The sequence below is a fragment of the Cavia porcellus genome, unplaced genomic scaffold (genome assembly GCF_034190915.1).
Source record: "Cavia porcellus strain 051 isolate PalLab524CR breed Dunkin Hartley unplaced genomic scaffold, mCavPor4.1 scaffold_28, whole genome shotgun sequence".
In the NCBI taxonomy this organism is placed as follows: Eukaryota; Metazoa; Chordata; class Mammalia; order Rodentia; family Caviidae; genus Cavia; species Cavia porcellus.
The window spans coordinates 2,981,683-3,002,943 of NW_026947511.1; the positions used below are offsets into that span (position 1 = coordinate 2,981,683).

Sequence of the window (21,261 nt, forward strand, 5' to 3'; positions counted from 1 at the left end):
AAGTAAGGATTTAGGAAATAGAATTCCGGAAGTGCAACTGAAGAAGCAGGATTCAGGATATAGAAATCTGGAAGTAAAACACAGGAAGTAGGATTCATGAAATAGAACTCAGGAAGGAGAACACAGTAATTAAGATTCAGGAAATAGAACTCAAGAAGGAGACCACAGGAAATAGGATTCATGAAATAGAATTCCAGAACTACAACACAGAAAGTAGGATTCAGGAAATAGAATTCCAGAAGCAAAACACAGGAAGTAGGATTGAGGATATAGAAATCCGGAAGTAGAACAAAGGAAGTAGGATTCAAGAAATAGAACTCAGGAAGGAGAACACAGGACATAGGACACAGGAAACAGATTTCTGGAAGTAGAACACAGGAAGTACGATTCAGGAAATAGAATTCCGGATGTAGAAAACAGGAAATACTATTAACAAAATTGAACTCAGGAATGAAAACAAAGGAAGTAAGATTCAGGAAATAGAACTCAGCAAGGAGAACACAGGAAGTAGGCTTCAGGGAATACAATTCTGAAGTAGGACACAAGAAGTAGGACTAAGGAAATAGAACTCCGAAACAAAACACAGGAAGTTGGATTCAGGAAATAGAATTGTGGAAGTAGAACACAGGATGTAGAATTCAGGAAATAAAATTACAGAAGTAGAATATAGGAAGTAGTATTCACGAAGTAGAACTCAGGAAGAAAAACAAAGGAAATAAGATTCAGGAAATAGAACTCAGGAAGAAGAACACAGGAAGTAGGAATCAGGAAATGGAATTCCGGAAGTACAACACAGGAAGTTGGATTTAGGAAGTAGAATTCTGGAGGTAGAACACTGGAATTTGTATTCACGAAATGGAACTCAGGAAGAACACAGGAATTAAGATTCAGGAAATAGAACTCAGGAAGGAGAACACAGGAAGTAGGTTTCAGGAAATACAATTATGGAAGCACAACACAGGAAAAGCATTTAGGAAATAGAATTTCAGAAGTAGAAAAAAGGAATTACATTCAGGAAATAGAACTCAGGTAGTAGAACACAGGAGTTAAGATTCAGGAAATAGAACTGAGGAAGGAGAACACAGGGAGTAGGATTCAGGATATATAAATCCGGAAGTAGAACACAGGAAGTAGGATTCACAAAATAGAATTCCGGAAGTAGAACACAGGAAGTAGAATTAAGCAAATAGGCCTTGTGAAGGAGAACAGAGGAAGTAGGATTCAGGGAATAGAATTCCGGAGATAGAACACAGGAAGTAGGATTCAGGAAATAGAATTTGGGAAGTAGAACACAGGAAGTAGTATTCAGGAAATAATCCTCATGAATGAGAACACTGGAAGTAGGATTCAGAGAATAGAATTCCAGAAGTAGAACACAGGACATAGGATTCAGGAAATAGGAATCCGGAAGTACAACATAAGAAGTAAGATTCAGGAAATAGAACTCAGGAAGTAGAACAGAGTACATAGGATTCAGGAAATAGAATTCCAGAAGTGGAACACAGAAATTAAGATTCAGGAAATAGAGTTCCAGAAGTAGAACACATGAAGTAGGATTCAGGATATAGAATTCCGGAAGTAGAAAACAGGTAGTAGGATTCACGACATAGAACACAGAAAGTAGAACACAGGGATTAAGATTCAGGAAATAGAACTCAGGAAGTAGAACACAGGAAGTAAGATTCAGGAAACAGAACTCTGGAAGTAGAACAAAGGAAGTAGGATTCATGAAATAGAATTCTGGAAGTAGAACACAGGAAATAGTATTCAGGAAATAGGCCTCTTGAAGGAGAACACAGGAAGTAGGATTCAGGAATCTGAATTTTGGAAGTAGAACACAGGAAGTAGGATTCAGGAAATAGAATTCCGGAAGTAGAACACAAGAAGTAGTATTCAGGAAAAAGGCCTCATAAAGGAGAACACAGGAAATAGGATTCAGGGAATAGAATTCCAGAAGTAGAACACAGGAAGTAGTATTCACGAAGTAGAACCCAGGGAAAACAAAGGAGCTAAGATTCAGGAAATAGAACTCAGGAAGAAGAATACAGGAAGTAGGATTCAGGAAATGGAATTCCGAAAGTAGAACACAGGAAGTATGATTTAGGAAATAAATTCAGGAAGTAGAACAATGTAATCTGTATTCACAAAATGGAACTCAGGAAGAACACCGGAATTAAGATTCAGGAAATATAACAGAAAAAGAGAACACAGGAAGTTGCTTTCAGGAAATACAATTATGGAAGTACAACACAGGGAGTAGGATTTAGGATATAGAATTCCAGAAGTACAATACAGGAAATAGAGTTCAGAAAATTGAACTTAGGAAGTAGAACACTGGAATTAAGATTCAGGAAGTAGAACTGAGGAAGGAGAACACAGTGAGTAGCACTCAGGAAATAGAAGTCCAGAAGTAGAACACAGGAACTAAGATTCAGGAAATAGAATTCCGGAAGTAGAACACAGGAAGTAGATTTCATGAAAAAATCCTCATGAAGGAGAACACAGGAAGTAGGATACAGGGAAAAGAATTCCAGAAGTAGAATTCAGGAGGTAGGATTCAGGAAACAGAATTCCTGAAGTAGAAGACAAGAAATAGTATTCAGGAAATAATCCTCATGAAGGAAAACACAGAAAGTAGGATTCAGGGAATAGAGTTCCAGAAGTAGAACACAGGAAGTAGGATTCAGGAAATAAAATTCTAGAACTACGACACAGGAAGCAAAATTCTGCAAATAGAACTCAGGAGGGAGAACACAGGAAGTAAGATTCAGAAAATAGAACTCAGGAAAGAGAACACAGGAAGTAGGATACAGGAAATAGAATTCTGGAAGTAGAACACAGGAAGTACGATTCATGAAATAGAATTCCGGATGTAGCACACAAGATGTAGTATTCAAGAAATTGAACGCAGGAAGGAAAACAAAGGAAGTAATATTCAGAAAATAGAACTCAGGAAAGAGAACACAGGAAGTAGGATACAGGAAATGGAATTCCAGAAGTAGAACACAGGAAGTAGGATTTGGGAAATAGAACTCTGAAAGTAAAACACTGGAATTTGGTTTCAAGAAATAGAACTCAGGAAGGAGGACACAGGAATTAAGATTCAGGAAACAGAACTCAGGAAGGAGAACACAGGAAGTAGGATTCAGAAAACAGATTTCCCGAAGTATAACACAGGACGTAGTATTCAGGAAATAATCCTCATGAAGGAGAACACAGGAAGTAGGATTCAGGGAATAGAATTCTGGAATTAGAACACAGGAAGTAGGATTCAGGAAAAAGAATTCCAGAAGTACAACACAGCAAGCAAAATTCAGGAAATAGTACTCAGGAAGGAGAATACAGGAAATAAGATTCAAGAAATAGAACTCATGAAGTAGAACACAGGAAACAGGATTCAAGAAATAGAATTCCGAAAGTAGAACACAGAAAGTAGGATTCAGGAAATAGAATTCCGGAAGTACAACACAGGAAGTAGGATTCAGGAAATAGAACTCAGGAAGGAGAAAATAGGACATAAGACACAGGAAATAGTACTCAGGAATAGAACACAGGAAGTAGGATTCAGGAAATACAATTCCCAAAGTAAAACACAGGATTTAGGATTCAGGAAATAGGCCTCATAAAGGAGAAGACAGGAAGTAAAATTCAGGAAATAGTAGTCAAAAAGTAGAACACAGGCAATAGAAATCAGGAAATAGAATACCAGAAGTAGAACACTGGAAATAGGATTCAGAAAATAGAACTCAGGAAGGAGAACACAGGATGTACAATTCAGGAAATAGAATTCCGGGTGTAGAACCCAGGATGTAGGATTCAGGAAATAAAACTCAGAAAGGAGAACACAGGAAGTAAGATTCACGAAATAGAACTCAGGATGTAGAAAACAGGATGTAAGATTCTGGAAAGAGAACTCCATAAAGAGAACACAGCAAGTAATATTCAGGAAATCAAATTCAGGCAGTAGTACACATGAAGAGGATTCAAGAAATAAAACTCAGTAAGGTGAACACAGGAAGTACAATTCAGTAAATAGAACTCAGGAAGGAGAAAACAGGAAGTAGGATTTAGGAAATGGAATTCAGAAGGAGAACAGAGAAAGTAGGATTCAGGAAATAGAAGTGTGGAAGTAGAACACAGGAAGTAGTATTCAGGAAATATCCTCTTGAAGGAGAACACAGGAAATAGAATTCTGGAAGTAGAACACAGGATGTAGGATTCAGGAAATAGGCCTCATGAAGGAGATCACAGGAATTGGGATTCAGAAATAGGCCTCATGTAGTAGAACACAGGATGTAGGATTCAGGAATAGAGCTCAGGAAGTAGAACACAGGAAGTAGGAATCAGGAAACAGGCCTCATGAAGGACTACTCAGCATGTCGGAATCAGGAAATAGAACTCAGGAGGGAGGACACAGGAAGTAGGATTCAGGAAATAGAATTCCGGAAGAATAACACAGGAAACAAGATTCAGGAAATGGGCCTCATAAAGGAGAACAGAGGAAGTAGGATTTAGGAAATACTACTCGGGAAGTAGAACACAGGAATAGGATTCAGGAAATAGCACTCAGGAAGCAGAACACAAGAAGTAGGATTCAGGAAATGGAACTCAGGAAGTACAACACAGGAAGTGGGATACAAGAAATAGAATTCTGGAAGTAGAATTCAGGAAGTAGGATTCAGGAATAGAATTCTCAAAGTAGAACACAGTAAGTACAATTTAGGAAATAGAATTCCGGAAGAAGAACACAGGTAGTAGGATTCAGGAAATAGAACTCACGAAGTAGAACACAGGAATTAAGATTCAGGAAATAGATCTCATGAAGGAGAACACAGGGAGAATGATTCAAGAAAGAGAAATGCGGAAGTACAACACAGGAAGTAGGATTCAGGAAATAGAATTCTGGAAGTAGAACACAGTAAGTAGTATTTGGGATATAGGCCTCATGAAAGAGAACACAGGAAGTAGGATTCAGGGAATAGAATTGTGGAAGTAGAACACATTAGGTAGGATTCAGGTAATAGAATTCCGGAAGTACAACACAGAAAGTAAGATTCAGGATATAGAACTCAGGAAGGAGAACAAAGGAAGTAAGATTCAGGAAATAGAACTGAGGAAGGAGTAAACAAGAAGTAGGATACAGGAAATAGAACTCCGGAAGTAGAACACAGGAAGTAGGACTTCAGTAAATAGACTTCTGGAAGTAGAACACAAGAAGTAGAATTCAGGAAATAGGACTCATGAAGGAGACCACAGGAAGTAGGATTCAGGCAATAGAATTCAGGAAGGAGAACACAGGAATTAGGATTCAGGATATACAACTCAGGAAGAAGAACACAGGAGGAAATATTCCAGAAATAGAACTCGGGAAGAAGAACACAGGAAGTAGGATTCAGGAAATAGAACTCAAGAAGGAAAACACAGGATGTAGGATTCACGAAATAGAATTTCGGAAGTAGAACACAAGAATTAAGATTCAGCAAAAGAATTCAGGAAGTAGAACACAGGAATTATGATTCAGGAAATAGAATTCCAGAAGTAGAACACAGGAAGTAGGATTCAGGAAATAGAACTCAGAAAGGAGAACAGAGGAAGTAAGACTCAGGAAAAAAATTAGGAAGGAGAACACAGGAAGTAGGATTCAGGAAATAGAATTGCCAAAGTACAACACAGGAAGTAGGTTTCAGAAAGTAAAACACAGGAAGTAGGATTGGGAAAATAGAATTCAGGAAGTAGATCAAAGGAAGTAGCATTACAGAAATAGACCTCAGGAAGTAGGATTCATGATATACATTTCTGGATGTAGAACACAGGAAGTAGGATTCAGGAAATAATCCTTAAGGAGAACACAGGAAGTATGATTCAGGTAATAGAGTTCCTGAAATAGAACACAGGAAGCAGGATTCAGGATATAGAATTCCAGAAGTAGAGCACAGGAAGTAGGATTCAGGAAATAGAATTCCGGAAGTGCAGCACAGGAAGTAAGATTCAGGAAATAGAACTCAGGAAGGAGAACAAAGGAAGTAAGATTCAGGAAATAGAACTCAGGTAGGAGAACACAGGAAGTAGCATTCAGGAAATAGGATTCGGGAAGTAGAACACAGGAAGTAGGATTCAGGAAATAGCATTCCAGAAGTAGAACACAGGAAGTAGTATTCAGGAAATAGGCCTCATGAAGGCGAACACAGGAACTGGGATTCAGGAAATAGGCCTCATGAAGGAGAACTCAGGAAGTAAAATTCAGGAAATAGAAGTAAGCAAGTAGAACAAGGAAATAGGAATCAGGAAACAGAATACTGCAAGTAGAACACTATACGTAGGATTCAGGAAACAGAACTCAGTAAGGAGAACACAGGAAGTAGGATTCAGGAAATCAACTCAGGAAGTAGAAGAGAGGAAGTAGGATTCAGGAAATAGGCCTCATGAAGGAGAGCACAGGAATCTGGATTCAGGATATAGAACTCAGGAAGTAGAACTCAGTAAGTAGGATTCAGGAAATAGAATTCTGGAAGTAGAACACAGGAAGCAGAATTTAGGAAATAGAATTCCAGAAAGAACACAGGAAGTAGGATTCAGAAAATAGAACTCAGGAAGTAGATCACAGAAATTAAGATTCAGGAAATAGAATTCAGAAAGGAAAACACAGGGAGTAGGATACAGGAAATAAAATCCAGAAGTAGAACACAGGAAGTATGATTCAGGAAATAGCATTCCAGAGTAGAACAAGGAAGTAGTATTCAGGAAATAGGCCTCATGAAGGAGAACACAGGAAGTAGGATTCAGGGAATAGAATTCCGAAAGTAGAACACAGGAAGTAGGATTCAGGAAATAGAATTCCCTAAGTACAACATAGGTAGTAAGATTCAGGATATAGAACTTAGGAAGGAGAACAAAGTTAGTAAGATTCAGGTAATAGAACTTAGGAAAGAGAACACAGAAAATGGGATTGAGGAAATAGAATTCCGGAAGTAAAAAACAGTAGGTTTCAGAAAATAGAATTACGGAAGTAGAATACAAGAAGTAAGATTCAGGAAATAGGCCCATGATGGAGAACACAGGAAGTAGATTTCAGGAAATAGAATTCTGGAAGTAGAACACAGGAAGTAGGATTCACGAAATAGGACTCATGAAGGAGAACACAGGAAGTAGGATTAAGGAAATAGAACTCAGGATGGAGAACACAGGAAGTAAGATTCAGAAAATAGACCTCCAGAAGGAGCACAAAGGAAGTAGGATTCAGGAAATAGAATTCCCAAAGTACAACACAGGAATTAGCATTCAGGAAACAGGCCTCATGAAGGAGAACAAGGAAATAAAATTCAGGAAATAGAAGGTCAGAAAGAAGAACACAGGAAATAGGAATCAGGAAACAGAATACAGGAAGTAGAACACTAGAAGTAAGATTCAGGAAATCAAACTCAGGAAGGAGAACACAGGATGTACGATTCAGGAAATAAAACTCAGAAAGGAGAACATACAAAGTAAGATTCACGAAATAGAACTCAGGAAGAAGAACAAAGGGAGTAAGATTCAGGAAATAGAACTCAGGAAAGAGAACACAGGAAGTAGGATTCAGGAAAAAGAACTCATGAAGGAGAACACAGGAAGTAGAATTCAGTAAATAGATTTCTGGAAGGAAAACAAAGGAAGTAGGATTCAGGAAATAGAATTCCAAAAGTAGAACACAGAAAGTAAGAGTCTGGAAATGGAACTCAGGAATTAGAACACAGGAAGTAGGATTCAGGAAATAGAATTCTGGAAGTAGAACACAGGAGGTAGGATTCAGGAAATAAAACTCAGGCAGGAGAACACAGGAAGTAAGATTCAGGAAATAGAACTCAGGAAGAAGAACACAGGAAGTAGTATTTAGGAAATAGAATTCCGGAAATAGAACACAGAAAGTAAGATTCAGGAATTATAACTCAGGAATGAAAACAAAGGAAATAAGATTCACGAAATGGAATTCCAGAAATAGAACACAGGAAGTAAGATTCAGAAAACAGAACTCAGGAAGGAGAACACAGGTAGTAGGATTCCTGAAATAGAATTCCGGAAATAGAACACAGGACATAGGTTTTAGGAAATAGAACTCAGGAAGTAGAACACAAGAGTAGGATTCGGAAAATAGCATTCAGGAAGTAGAAAAAGTAAGTAGGATTTAGGAAATAGAATTCAGGAAGGAGAACTCAGGAAGTAAGATTCAGGAAATAGAACTCAAGAAGGAGAACCCTGAAAGCAGGATTCACCAAATAGAATTCCAGAAGTAGAACGGAGGCAATAAGATTCAGGAAATAGAACACAGGAAGGAGAACACAAGATTTAGTATCCAGGAAATAGAATTCCCAAAGTAGGACACAGGAAGAAGGGTTCAGGAAATAGAAGTGCAGAAGTAGAACACAGGAAATAGTATTCAGGAAATAGAACTCAGGAAGTAGAACACAGGAAGTAGGATTTAGGACATAGAAATCAGGAAGGAGAACACAGGAAGTAGGATTCAGGCAATAGAACTCAGGAAGGAGAACACAGGGAGTAGGATTCAGGAAATAGAACTAAAGAAGTAGGGCACTGGAAGTAGGATAAAGGAAATAGAATTCCGGAAATAGAACACAGGATGTCCGCTTCAAGAAATAGGCCTCGTGTAGGAGAACACAGGAAGTAAGATTCAGGATATAGAACACAGGACCTAGAACACATGAAGTAGGATTCCCAAAAGAGAATAGCACAAGTAGAACACAGGAAGTAGGATTCCAGAAATAGAACTCAGGAAGGAGTACAAAGAAAGTAGGATTCAGAAAATACTATTCTGGAAGTAGAACATAGGAAATAGTATTCAGGAAATAGAACTCAGGAAGAACACAGGAAGGGAGATTCAGAAAATAGAACTCAGGAAGGAGACCACAGGAAGAAGGATTAATGGAATAGAACTCAGGAAGGAGATCACAGGAAGTATGATTCAGGAAATAAAATTCAGGAAGGAGAACGCAGGAAGTAGGAATAAGGAAATACAATTCCAGAAGTAGAACACAGGAAGTAGGATGCAGGAAAATAAACTCAGAAAGGAGAACACAGGAAGTAGGCTTCAGGACACAGAATTCCCACAAGTAGAACACAGGAAGTAGGATTCACGAAATAGATTTGTGGAAGTAGAACACAGGAAGTAAGATTCAGGAAATAAATCTCAGAAAGGAGAACACAGGAAGTTGGATTCTGGTAATAGAATTCTGGAAATATAACACAGGAAGTAAGATTCAGCAAATAGGATTCAGAAAGGAGAACACAGGAATTGGGATACAAGAAATGGAACTCAGGAAGGAGAACATAGGAAGTAAGACTCATGAAACTGAAATCAGGAAGGATAACACAGGAAGTAGGATTCAGGAAATAGAATTCCGGAAGTACAACACAGGATGTAGGATTTGGGAAAAAGAATTCCAGAAGTAGAACACAAGAAGTAGGTTTCAGAAAATAGAACTCAGGGAGGAGAACACAGGAAGTAGGATTCAGGAAATAGAACTTAGGAAGTAGACGAAAAAGGAAGTAGGATTCAGGAAATAGAATTCCGGAAGTAGAACAGAGGAAGTAGGATTCAGGAAATAGAACTCAGGAAGGAGAACACAGGATTTAGGATTTAGGAAACAGAAGTCATGAAGTAGAACACAGGAAGTAGTTTTCAGGATATAGACCTCAGGAAGGAGAACACACGAAGTAGTATTCAGAAATAGAATTACGTAAGTAGAATACAGGATGTAGTATTCAGGAAATAGATTGCCGGAAGTAGAACAGAGGAAATCAGATTCATGAAATAGGCCTAATGAAGGAGAACACAGGAAGTAGGATTCAGGATATAGAACTCAGGAAGTAGAACACAGGAAGCAGAATTCAGGAAACAGTACACAGGAAGTAAGAATGATGAAATAGAATTCAGTAAGTAGAACAAAGGAAGTAGGATTCAGGAAGTAGAATTCAGGAAATAGAACTCAGGAAGGAGAACACAAGAAGTAGGATGCAGGAAATAGAATTCCGGAAGTAGAGCACAGGAAGTAGCATTCAGGAAATAGAACTCAGTAAGGAAAACACAGGAAGTTGGATTCATGAAATATAATTCCAGAAGTAGAACACAGGAAGTAAGACTCAGGAAATAGAACTCAGGAAGGATAATACAGGAAGTAGGATTCAGGAAGTAGAACTCAGAAAGGGGAACATAGGAAATAGCATCCAGGAAATGGAACTCAGGAAGGGAACATAGGAAGTAAGACTCAGGAAATAGAAATCAGGAAGGAGAACACAGGAAGTAGGATTCAGGAAATGGAATTCCGGAAGTAGAACAAAAAAAGTAGTTTTCAGGAAATAGAACTCATGAAGTAGGATTTGGAAAATAGCATTGAGGAAATAGAACACTAGAAGTAGCATTCAGGAAATAGAACTCAGGAAGTAGAACACAGGAAGTAGGATTCAGGAAATAGAATTGCGGAAGTAGAACAAAAAAAGCAGTTTTCAGGAAATAGAACTCATGAAGTAGGATTCGGAAAATAGCATTGAGGAAATAGAACACTAGAAGTAGCATTCAGGAAATAGAACTCAGGAAGTAGAACACAGGAAGTGGGATTCAGGAAATAGAATTGCGGAAGTAGAACAAAAAAGCAGTTTTCAGGAAATAGAACTCATGAAGTAGGATTCGGAAAATAGCATTGAGGAAATAGAACACTAGAAGTAGCATTCAGGAAATAGAACTCAGGAAGTAGAACACAGGAAGTAGGATTCAGGAAATAGATTTCCGGACCTAGAACACAGGATGTAAGATTCAGGAAATAGACCTCAGGAAGGAGAACAAAGGAAATAGGATTCAGGAAATAGTATTCCAAAAATAGAACTCAGGAAGTAGGATTCAGGAAGTAGAACTCAGAAAGGAGAACACGGGAAGAAGGATACAGGAAATAAAACTCAGGAAGGAGAACAAAGGAAGTAAGACTCAGGAAATAGAAATCAGGAAGGAGAACATAGGAAGTAGGATTCAGGAAATAGAATTGTCGAAGTAGAACAAAGAAAGTAGGTTTCAGGAAATAGAACTCAGGAAGTAGAACACGGAAGTAGGATTCAGGAAATAGATTTCTGAAGTAGAACACAGGAAGTAGGATTCAGGAAATAGATCTCAGGAAGGAGAACACAGGAATAAGGATTCAGGAAATAGAATCACGAAAGTAGAACACAGGAAGTAGGATTCAGGAAAGAGAACTCAGGAAGTAGAACACAGGAAGTAGGATTCAGGAAATAGAACACAGGAAGGAAACACAGGTAGTAGGATTCAGGAAATAGAATTCCCTAAGTAGAACAAGGGAAGTAGGATTCAGGACAGAACTTACAAAGTAGAATACAGTAAGTAGGATTCAGGAAGTAGAATTCAGGAATGAGAACACAGGAAGTAGTATTCAGGAAATAGAATTCAAAACGCGGAACTCTGATAGTAGGATTCACGAAATAGAATTCAGGAAGCAGAACAGAGAAAATAAGATTCAGGAAATAGAACTCGGGAAAGAGAACACAGGAAGTAAGATTCAGGAAACAGAACTCCGGAAGGAAAACACAAGGATTAGGAACCAGGAAATCAAATTTCCAAATTACAACACAGGAAGTAGGATTCAGGAAATAGAATTCTGAAAGTAGAACACAGGAGTGGGATTTAGTAAATAGAACTCAGGAAGTAGAATTCAGGAAATAGAACTCAGGAAGTAGGACACAGGAAGTAGGATTCATGAAATAGAAATCTGGAAATAGACTACAGGAAGTAGGATTCATTATATAGGCCTCATGAAGGAGAACACAGGAAGTAGGATTCAGGAAATAATATTACAGAAGAGGAACACAGGAAGTAGCATTCGGGCAATAGAACTCAGGAAGGAGAACACAGGAAGTAAGATTCAGGAAATAGAACTCAATACGTAGAACACAGGATTTAGGATTCAGGAAACAGAATACCGGAATTAGAACACAGGATGTAGGATTCATTAAATAGAACTCAGGAAGGAGAGCACAGGAACTAGGATTCACGAAAAAGAATTCAGGAAGGAGAACACAGGAATTATGATTCAGAAAATAGAATTCCAGACCTAGCACCCAGGATGTAGGATTCACGAAATAGAATTTTGAAAGTAGAACACAGGAAGTAAGATACAGGAAATGGAAATCAGGAAGGATAACACAGGAAGCAGGATTCAGGATATAGAATTCTGGAAGTAGAACACAGGAAATAGCATTCAGTAAATATAACTCAGAAAGGAGAACACAGGAAGTGAGATTCAGGAAATAGAACTCAGGAAGAGACGACAGGAAGAAGGAATCATGGAATAGAACTAAGGAAGGAGATCACAGGAAGTAAGATGCAGGAAATAGAACTCACGAAGGAGAACACAGGAATTAGGAATCAGGAAATAGAATTTCGGAAGTAGAACACAGGAAGTAGGATGCAGGAAATAAAACTCAGAAAGGAGAACACAGGAAGTAAGGTTCAGGAAATAGAATTCAAGAAGGAGAACACAGGAAGTGAGATTCAGGAAATATAACTCAGGAAGGAGAACACAGGAAATAGAATTCAGGAAATAGAACTCATGAAGGAGGACAGAGGAAGTAGGATTCACGAAATAGAATTCCAGAAGTAGAACACAGTAAGTAAGATTCAGGAAATACAATTCCAGGAATAGAACACAGCAAGTAAGATTCAGGAAGTAGAAAACAGGAAGTAGGATTCAGGAAATATCACTCAGGAAGGAGAACACAGGAAGTAGCATTCAGGCAATAGAACTCAGGAAGGAGAACACAGGAAGTAGGATTCAGGAAATAGAATTCCGGAAGTAGAACACCAAAAGAAGGATTCAGTAAATAGGTCTCATTTAGGAGAACACAGGAAGTAAGATTCAGGAAATAGAAATCAAGATGTAGAACACAGGATGTAAGATTCAGGAAACAGAATACTGGAAGTATAACACAGGAACTAGCATTCAGGAAATAGAACTCAGGAAGGACAACAAAGGAATTAGGATTCAGGAAATAGAACTCAGGAAGGAGAGCACAGGAAGTGGCATTCAGGGAAAAGAACTCAGGAAGGATAAAACAGGAAGTAGGATTCAGGAAATAGAATTCCAGACATAGAACACAAGATGTAGGATTCACGAAATATAATTCCGAAAGTAGAACACAGAAAGTAAGATTCAGGAAATGGAACTCAGTAAGGAGAACACAGGAAATAGGATTCAGGAAATATCACTCAGGAAGGAGACCATAGGAACAAGGAATCATGGAATAGAACTCAGGAAGGTGATCACAGGAAGTAAGATTCAGGTCATAAAACTCAGTAAGGAGAACACAGGAAGTAGGAATCAGGAAATAAAATTTCGGAAGTAGAACACAGGTAGCACAATGCAGGAAATAAAACAAAGAAAGGTGAACACAGGCAGTAGGGTTCAGGAAATAGAACTCAGGAAGGAGAACACAGGAAGTGACATTCAGGAAATAGAACTCAGGAAAGAGACCACAGAAAGAAGGAATCATGGAATAGAACTAAGGAAGGAGATCACAGGATGTAAGATTCAGGAAATGGAACTCATGAAGGGGAACACAGGAAGTAGGAATCAGGAAATACAATTCCGGAAGTAGAGCAAAGGAAGCACGATGCAAGAAATAAAACTCAGAAAGGAGAACACAGGAAGTAGGATTTAGGAAATAGAATTCAGGAAGGAGAACACAGGAAGTGAGATTCAGGAAATAGAACTTAGGTGGAGACCACAGGAAGTAGGATTCAGGAAATAGAACTCAGGAAGGAGAACACAGCAAATAAGATTCAGGAAATAGAACTCAGGAAGGAGAACACAGGAAGTAGGATTCAAGAAATAGAATTCCGGAAGTAGAACACAGTAAGTAGGATTCAGAAAATACAATTCTGGAAGTAGAACACAGCAAGTAAGATTCAGGAAATAGAACTCAGGAAGGAGAACACAGGAAGTAAGATTCAAGAAATAGAATTCTTAGAGTAGACTACAGGAAGTAAGATTCAGGAAATAGAACTCATGAAGGAGAACAAGGGAAGTAGGATTCAGGAAAGAGTACTCAAGAAGGAGAACACAGGAAGTATGATTCAGGAAATAGAATTCCAGAAGTAGAACAGAGAAAGTAGGATTCAAGAAATAGGCCTCATGAAGGAGAACACAGGAAGTAGGATTCAGGAAATAGAATTCCCTAAGTAGAATAGAGGAAGTAGGATTCAGGTGATAAAACTCAGAGTGTTGAACACAGTAAGTAGGATTCAGGAAACATAATTCAGGAATGAGAACACAGGAAGTAGGATTCAGGAAATACAACTCAGTGAGAAGAACTCAGGAAAAAAGATTAAAGAAATAGAATTCCGGAGGTAGAACACAGGAAGCAGGATTCAGGAAATAAACCTCATGAAGGAGAACACAGGAAATAAGATTCAAGAAATAGAATTCCGGAAGTAGAACACAGGAAGTAGTTTTCAGGAAATAGATCTCAGGAGGTAGAACACAGGAAGTAGGATTCAGGAAATAGGGCTCATGAAGGAGAACAGAGGAAGTAGGATTCAGGAAATAGAATTCCCTAACTAGAACAGAGGAAGTAGGATTCAGGACATAGAACTCAGTAAGTAGAACACAGTAAGTAGGATTTAGGAAATGGAACTCAGGAAGGAGCACACAGGAAGTAGGATTCAGGAAATAGAATTCCGGAAGTACAATACAGGAAATAGCATTCAGGAAATAGAACTCATGAAGGAGAACACAGGATGTGAGATTGAGGAAATAGAACTCAGGAAGGAATACACAGGAAGTAGAAATCAGTAAATAGAATTCCAGAAATAGAAAATTCCAGAAATAGGATTCAGGAAATAGAATTCCTGAAGTAGAACACAGGAAGTAGAATTCAGGAAATAGAACTCAGGAAGGACAACACAGGAAATAAGATTCAGGAAATAGAACTCAGATAGGAGAACACAGGAAGTAGAATTCATGAAATAGAACTCATGAAGGAGAACACAGGAAGTAGGATTCAGGAAATAAAATTCCAGAAGTAGAACACAGTAAGTAGGATTCAGGAAATACAATTCCGGAAGTAGACCACAGCAAGTAAGATTCAGGAAATAGAACTCAGGAAGGAAGGAAGGAGAACACAGGAAGTAAGATTCAGGACATACAACTGAGGAATGAGAACACAGGAAGTAAGATTCAAGAAATAGAATTCTAGATGTAGATTACAGGAAGTAAGATTCAGGAAATAGAACTCAGGAACAAAAACACAGGAAATAGGATTCAGGAAACACAATACCAGAAGTAGAACACAGGAAGTAAGATTCAGGAAACAGAACTCATGAAGGAGAACACAGGATGTAAGATATAGGAAATAGAATTCACGAAATAGAACACAGGAAATAGGATTCAGGAAATACAACTCAGGGAGGAGAACACAAGAAAAAGATTCAATAAATAGAATTCCGGAAGTAGAACACAGGAAGTAGGACTCAGGAAATAGGCCTTATGATGGAGAACACAGGAAGTCAGATTCAGGAAATAGAACTCAGGAAGTAGAATACAGGAAGTAGGATTTAGGAAATAGAATTCCGTAAGTGGAACACAGGAAGTATGGTTCAGGAAATAGAACTCAGGAAGCAGAAAACAGGAAGTAAGATTCAGGATATGAACTCAGGAAGGAAAACACAGGAAGTGGAATTCAGGAAATAGAATTCCAGAAGTAGAACACAGGAAGTAGGATTCAGGAAATAGACCTCATAAAGGATAACACAGGTAATAAGCCTCAAGGAATAGGATTCCGGAAGTAGAACATAGGAAGTAGAATTCAGGAAATAGAACTCAGGAAGTAGAACACAGGAAGTGTTATTCCCAAAATAGAATTCAGGAAGTAGGAAACAGGAAGTAGGATTCAGGAAATAGAATTCTGGAACTAGAACACAAGATGTAGAAAATAGAACTCAGGAAGTAGAACACACGAAGTAGGATTCAGGAAATATGCCTCCTGAAAAAGAACACAGGAAGTAGGATTCAGGAAATAGAATTCCGGAAGTAGAACACAGGAGGTAGCATTCAGGAAATAGATTTACGAAGGTAGAACACAGGAAGTCCGATTCAGGAAATAGAATTCTGCAAGTAGTACCCAGGAAGTAGCATTCAGGAAATAGAACTCAGGAAATAGAACACAGGAAGTGTGATTCATGAAATAGAATTCTAAAAGTAGGAAACAGGAAGCAGGATTCAGGAAATAGAACTCCAGAATGAAAACACAGGAAGTAGGATTCAGGAAATAGAATTCCACAAGTTGAACACAGGAAGTAGTTTTCAGGATATAGGCCTCAGGAAGGAGAACACAGGAAGTAGGATTCAGGAAATAGAATTCTGGAAGTACAACACAGGAAGTAGGATTTAGGAAATGGAATTCTGTAAGTAGATCACAATCAGTAGGATTCAGGAAATAGAATTCTGGAAGTAGAACCCAGGAAGTAGCATTCAGGAAATAGAACTCAGGAAATAGAACACAGGAAGTGTGATTCATGAAATAGAATTCTGGAAGTAGGAAACAGGAAGCAGGATTCAGGAAATAGAACTCCAGAATGAGAACACAGGAAGTAGGATACAGGAAATAGAACTCAGGAAGGAGAACACAGGAAGGATGATTTGGGAAATAGAACTCAGGAAGTAGAAGAGAGGAATTAGGATTCAGTAAATAGTATTCCAGAAGTAGAACATAGCAAGTAGGATTCAAGAATTAGAATTCCATAAGGAGAACACAGGAAGTAGGATTCAGGAAGTAGAACTCAGGAAGTAGAACACAGGAACTAGGATTCAGGAAGTAGAATTCTGGAGGTAGAACACAAGAAGAAGGATTCAGGAAATAGGCCTCATTAAAGAGAACCCAGGAAGTAAGATACAGGAAATAGAACTCACGAAATAGAGCACAGAAAGTAGGATTCAGGAAATAGAACTCAGGGAGGAGAACACAGGAAGATAGATTCAAGAAATAGAATTCTGGAAGTAAAACACAGGAAGTAGGATTCAGAAAATAGGCCTCATGAAGGAGAACACAGAAAGTCGGATTCAGGAAATGGAACTCAGGAAGTAGAACACAGAAAGTAGGATTTAGGAAATAGAATTCCGTAAGTAGAACACAGGAGGTATGATTCAGGAAATAGAACTCAGGAATCAGAAACCAGGAAATAACATTCAGGATATGAACTCAGGAAGGAGAACACAGGAAGTAGGATTCAGGAAATAGAATTCCGGAAGTAGAACACAGGAAGTAGAATTCAGGAAATACCCCTCATGAAGGAGAACACAGGAAGTAGGATTCAGGAAGTAGAACACACGAAGTAGGATTCTGGAAATAGAATTCCAGAAGTAGAACACAGGATGTGGGATTCAGGAAATAGAACTCAGGAAGTAGAACACAGTAAGTGGGATTCACGAAATCGAATTCCGAAGTATAACACAGGAAGTAGGATTCAGGAAATATGCCTCATGAAAGAGAACACAGGAAGTGGATTCAGGAAATAGAATTCCAGAGGTAGAACACAGGAAGTAGTATTCAGGAAATTGAATTCCGGAAGAAGAACTGCGGAAGTAAGATTCAGGAAATAGAATTCCAGAAGTGGAACACAGGAAGTGGGATTCAGGAAATCAAATTGGTGAAGTAGAACACAGGAAGTTGGATTCAGGAAATAGAATTCCGGAAGTAGAACACAGGAAGTAGGATTCAGGACCTAGAACTCAGGAAGTAGAACACAGGAAGTATGATTCAGGAAATAGAATTCCAGAAGTAGGAAACAGGAAGTCGGATTCAGGAAATAGAACTCAGGAATGAGAACCCGGAAGTAGGATTCAGGAAATAGAATTCCAGAAGTAGAACACAGGTAGTAGGATTTAGGCAATGGAATTCTGTAAGTAGAACACAGAAAGTACGATTCAGGAAATAAAATTCCAGAAGTAGAACACAGGAAGTAAGATTCAGGAAATAGAACTCAGGAAGTAGAACATAAGAAGTAGGATTCAGGAAATAGAATTCCGGAAGTACATCACAGGAAGTAGGATTCAGGAAATAGAACCTGTTGGTTGCCGTGGCACTGTCAAGTCATCAGACGCGGTGATTGCGAGGCCTGTGGGAAAGTACAAAAGCCTGGGCTAGATTACCCCTCTCATCGAGCCCGCCTGTGTGGCACCTGTTTCTTATCACCCCACTAAGTTCTGCCTCACAGGGTAGTCTGCCTAGCTATTAATCCTATATATAGCCAGTGCCTCCACCCCCGAGAGAGAGAGAGACTGAAGCACAAAAGGAGCCGCGGGGAGCGGACCGGTAGAGGCTTCGGGGCAGACTGAAGCACGGAAGGAGCCGCGGAGAGCGGACCGGTAGAGGCTTCGGGGCAGACTGTATAAGGAGAGAATAAAGAAAAGCCTAACCACCGCCAGACCTTGTCGTGTGTCTTTCCTGCCGGCCGGGAGCGGACATCGACATTTGGAGGCCCGCACGGGGATTGATCAACCCCGAGACGCGGCGGTGGACTGCATTCTCCTACACAGTGCTGCAGCTGCAGGACAGGTGAGTAGAGGATAAGCCTGGGCCCTGGGTGGCGCGCACCTACAGGGTTTGTAGACTCCTCTCAACCTCACGCGTAAGTGGCGGGTTTCTTGGGCCTCACGCGGTGAGTATGAAACATAACACCAGAACTTAAGGTAATAAAAGAGTGTAAAACATAAACATAGAAGTAAAAATAACAGAAGATATATTAAAAATGGGAAACATGCCAAGTAAAGATACACAGCCTTGGTGTTGGTCCTTCGGAGACTCCTAAAGTCCAAGGACCTCAAGGTGGGGCGTAAGACTTTAGAAAATTTCCTTGCAGAGATTGACAGCTTTGCTCTCTGGTTTCTGCCTACAGGGCATGTAAACCTGCCCTCCTGGGAAAAGTTGGGCAGAGACCTTTCCCTAGCAGAGCGGGAGGGTAGAGCTTCAGTCTCTGCTCGTCCATTGTGGGAAATGATACACACGTGCCTAAAGAGTGAGGGTAGTTACGGGGGGAGCTCTCAAGAACTTGTAGAAGTACGCGAGGTGTTTGAACAGGCACAGTGAGGAAGCTCCCGAGAAGGGTCCGTCAAGGAGGGCAGAGATACAAAAGAGGAAGCCGAGGCGCGGTTTGTGTCTTTCCGCAGGAATCGGGACGAGAGCCAATGTGGGTCCCAGAGAGGTTGACGCGACAAGTCCCTCGACTGAAGATCAGGCCTGTTCCACCAGAGGCCAACCGCAGACCCAACAACAAGATGAGCCCTAAAAGAACTGCAGGACAATCCCTTTTTGGGGGCCTGGAACGGCTTGCTCCCCTATGTGCTACCCTTGTATATGCATGGCTCGCTCGCATGGCCTACGACCGCGTTTAAAAGTGACAGGCTTCCCACATTCTCCTCCCTAGACAACAACATGTAGCAGGGTGGGTGAGTCAATGACGGGTAAGAGCGTGCCTCCCCAGCACGACTCAACCTAAGCCAGGCCCTACCCCGTTCCGCTCGAAAGCCGCTGGATTGTTAGATAAATTTCTCTCCGAGGGGATTCGTGGAGAGAAATGAGTGCATGCCTATGTGCAACCAGGTTCCGTCCGGTTCATTCCTGGCCCTAGAAAAAAGGACGAGGGCCTCAGGGCCTTGGTGGACCCTGGGACGGCCGACCAGGGTCTACGCTAAGGGCCTACGGTGGGCCTCAGTTCGGGGCATAGGCCTCTGCACTCTATCCAGGACGGGCTGCGATGCGCGTAGCCATCATTTAAAATAAAATAGGGGGAGATGTTGGGAGCCGTGGCACTGTCAAGTCATCAGACGCGGTGATTGCGAGGCCTGTGGGAAAGTACAAAAGCCTGGGCTAGATTACCCCTCTCATCGAACCCGCCTGTGTGGCACCTGTTTCTTATCACCCCACTAAGTTCCGCCTCACAGGGTAGTCTGCCTAGCTATTAATCCTATATATAGCCAGTGCCTCCACCCCCGAGAGAGAGAGAGACTGAAGCACAAAAGGAGCCGCGGGGAGCGGACCGGTAGAGGCTTCGGGGCAGACTGAAGCACGGAAGGAGCCGCGGAGAGCGGACCGGTAGAGGCTTCGGGGCAGACTGTATAAGGAGAGAATAAAGAAAAGCCTAACCACCGCCAGACCTTGTCGTGTGTCTTTCCTGCCGGCCGGGAGCGGACATCGACAAGAACCCAGGAAGCAGAACACAGGAAGTAGCATTCAGGAAATAGGCCTCATGAAGGAGAACACATGAAGTAGGATTCAGGGAACAGAACTCTGGAAGTAGAACACAGGAAGTAGTATTCAGGAAATAGAAATCAGGAAGGAGAAAACAGGAAGTAAGATTCAGGAAATAGAACTCACGAAGGAGAACACAGGATGTAGGTTTCAGGAAATAGAACTCAGGATGTAGAACACAGGATGTGGTATTCAGGAAATAGAACTCAGGGAGGTGAACACAGGAGGTAGGATTCACAAAATAGGCCTCATGAAGGAGAACACTGGAAATAGGATTCAGGAAATCGAATTCTGGAAGTAGAACACAGGAAGTAGGATTCAGGAAATGGAATTCAGGAAGTAGAACACAGGAAGTAGGATTCAGGAAATAGAACTCAGGAAGGAGAACACAGGAAGTAAGATTCAGGAAATAGAACTCAGGATGGAGAACACAGGAATTAGGATTCAGGAAATGGAATTCTGGAAGTAGAACACAGGAAGTAGGATTCAGGAAATAGAATTCCGGAAGTGTAACACAGGAAGTAGGATTCAGAAAATAGAATTCCGGAAGTAGAACACAGGAAGTAGGATTCACACAATAGAATTTCAGAATTAGAACACAGGAAATAGGATTCCCGAAATTGGCCTCATGAAGGAGAATACAGGAAGTCGGTTTCAGGCAATAGAACTCAGGAAGTCGAACACAGGAAATAGGATTCAGGATATAGAATTCCGGAAGTACAACACAGGAAGCAGGTTTCTGGAAATAGAACTTAGGAAGGAGAACACAGGAAGTAAGATTCAGGAAAAGAACTCAGGAAGGAGAACACAGGAAGTATGATTCAGGAAATAGAATTCAGGAAGTAGAACACAGGAAGTAGGATTCATGAAATAGTATTCCTGAAGTAGAACACAGTAGAATTCAGGAAATGGAATTCCGGAAGTAGAACACCGGAAGTAATATTCAGGAAATAGAACTCAGGAAGG

The 21,261-nt window shown here is 40.2% G+C and overlaps 1 long non-coding RNA gene across 1 annotated transcript; it reads left to right on the forward strand.

The window, feature by feature from the left end:
* Positions 1–18,126: 18,126 nt before the first annotated feature.
* LOC134473790 (uncharacterized) lies at positions 18,127–20,174 on the forward strand. Its single transcript, XR_010044213.1, has 2 exons — positions 18,127–18,603; positions 19,215–20,174. It is a non-coding gene; the product is annotated as an uncharacterized LOC134473790 (long non-coding RNA).
* Positions 20,175–21,261: the final 1,087 nt, after the last annotated feature.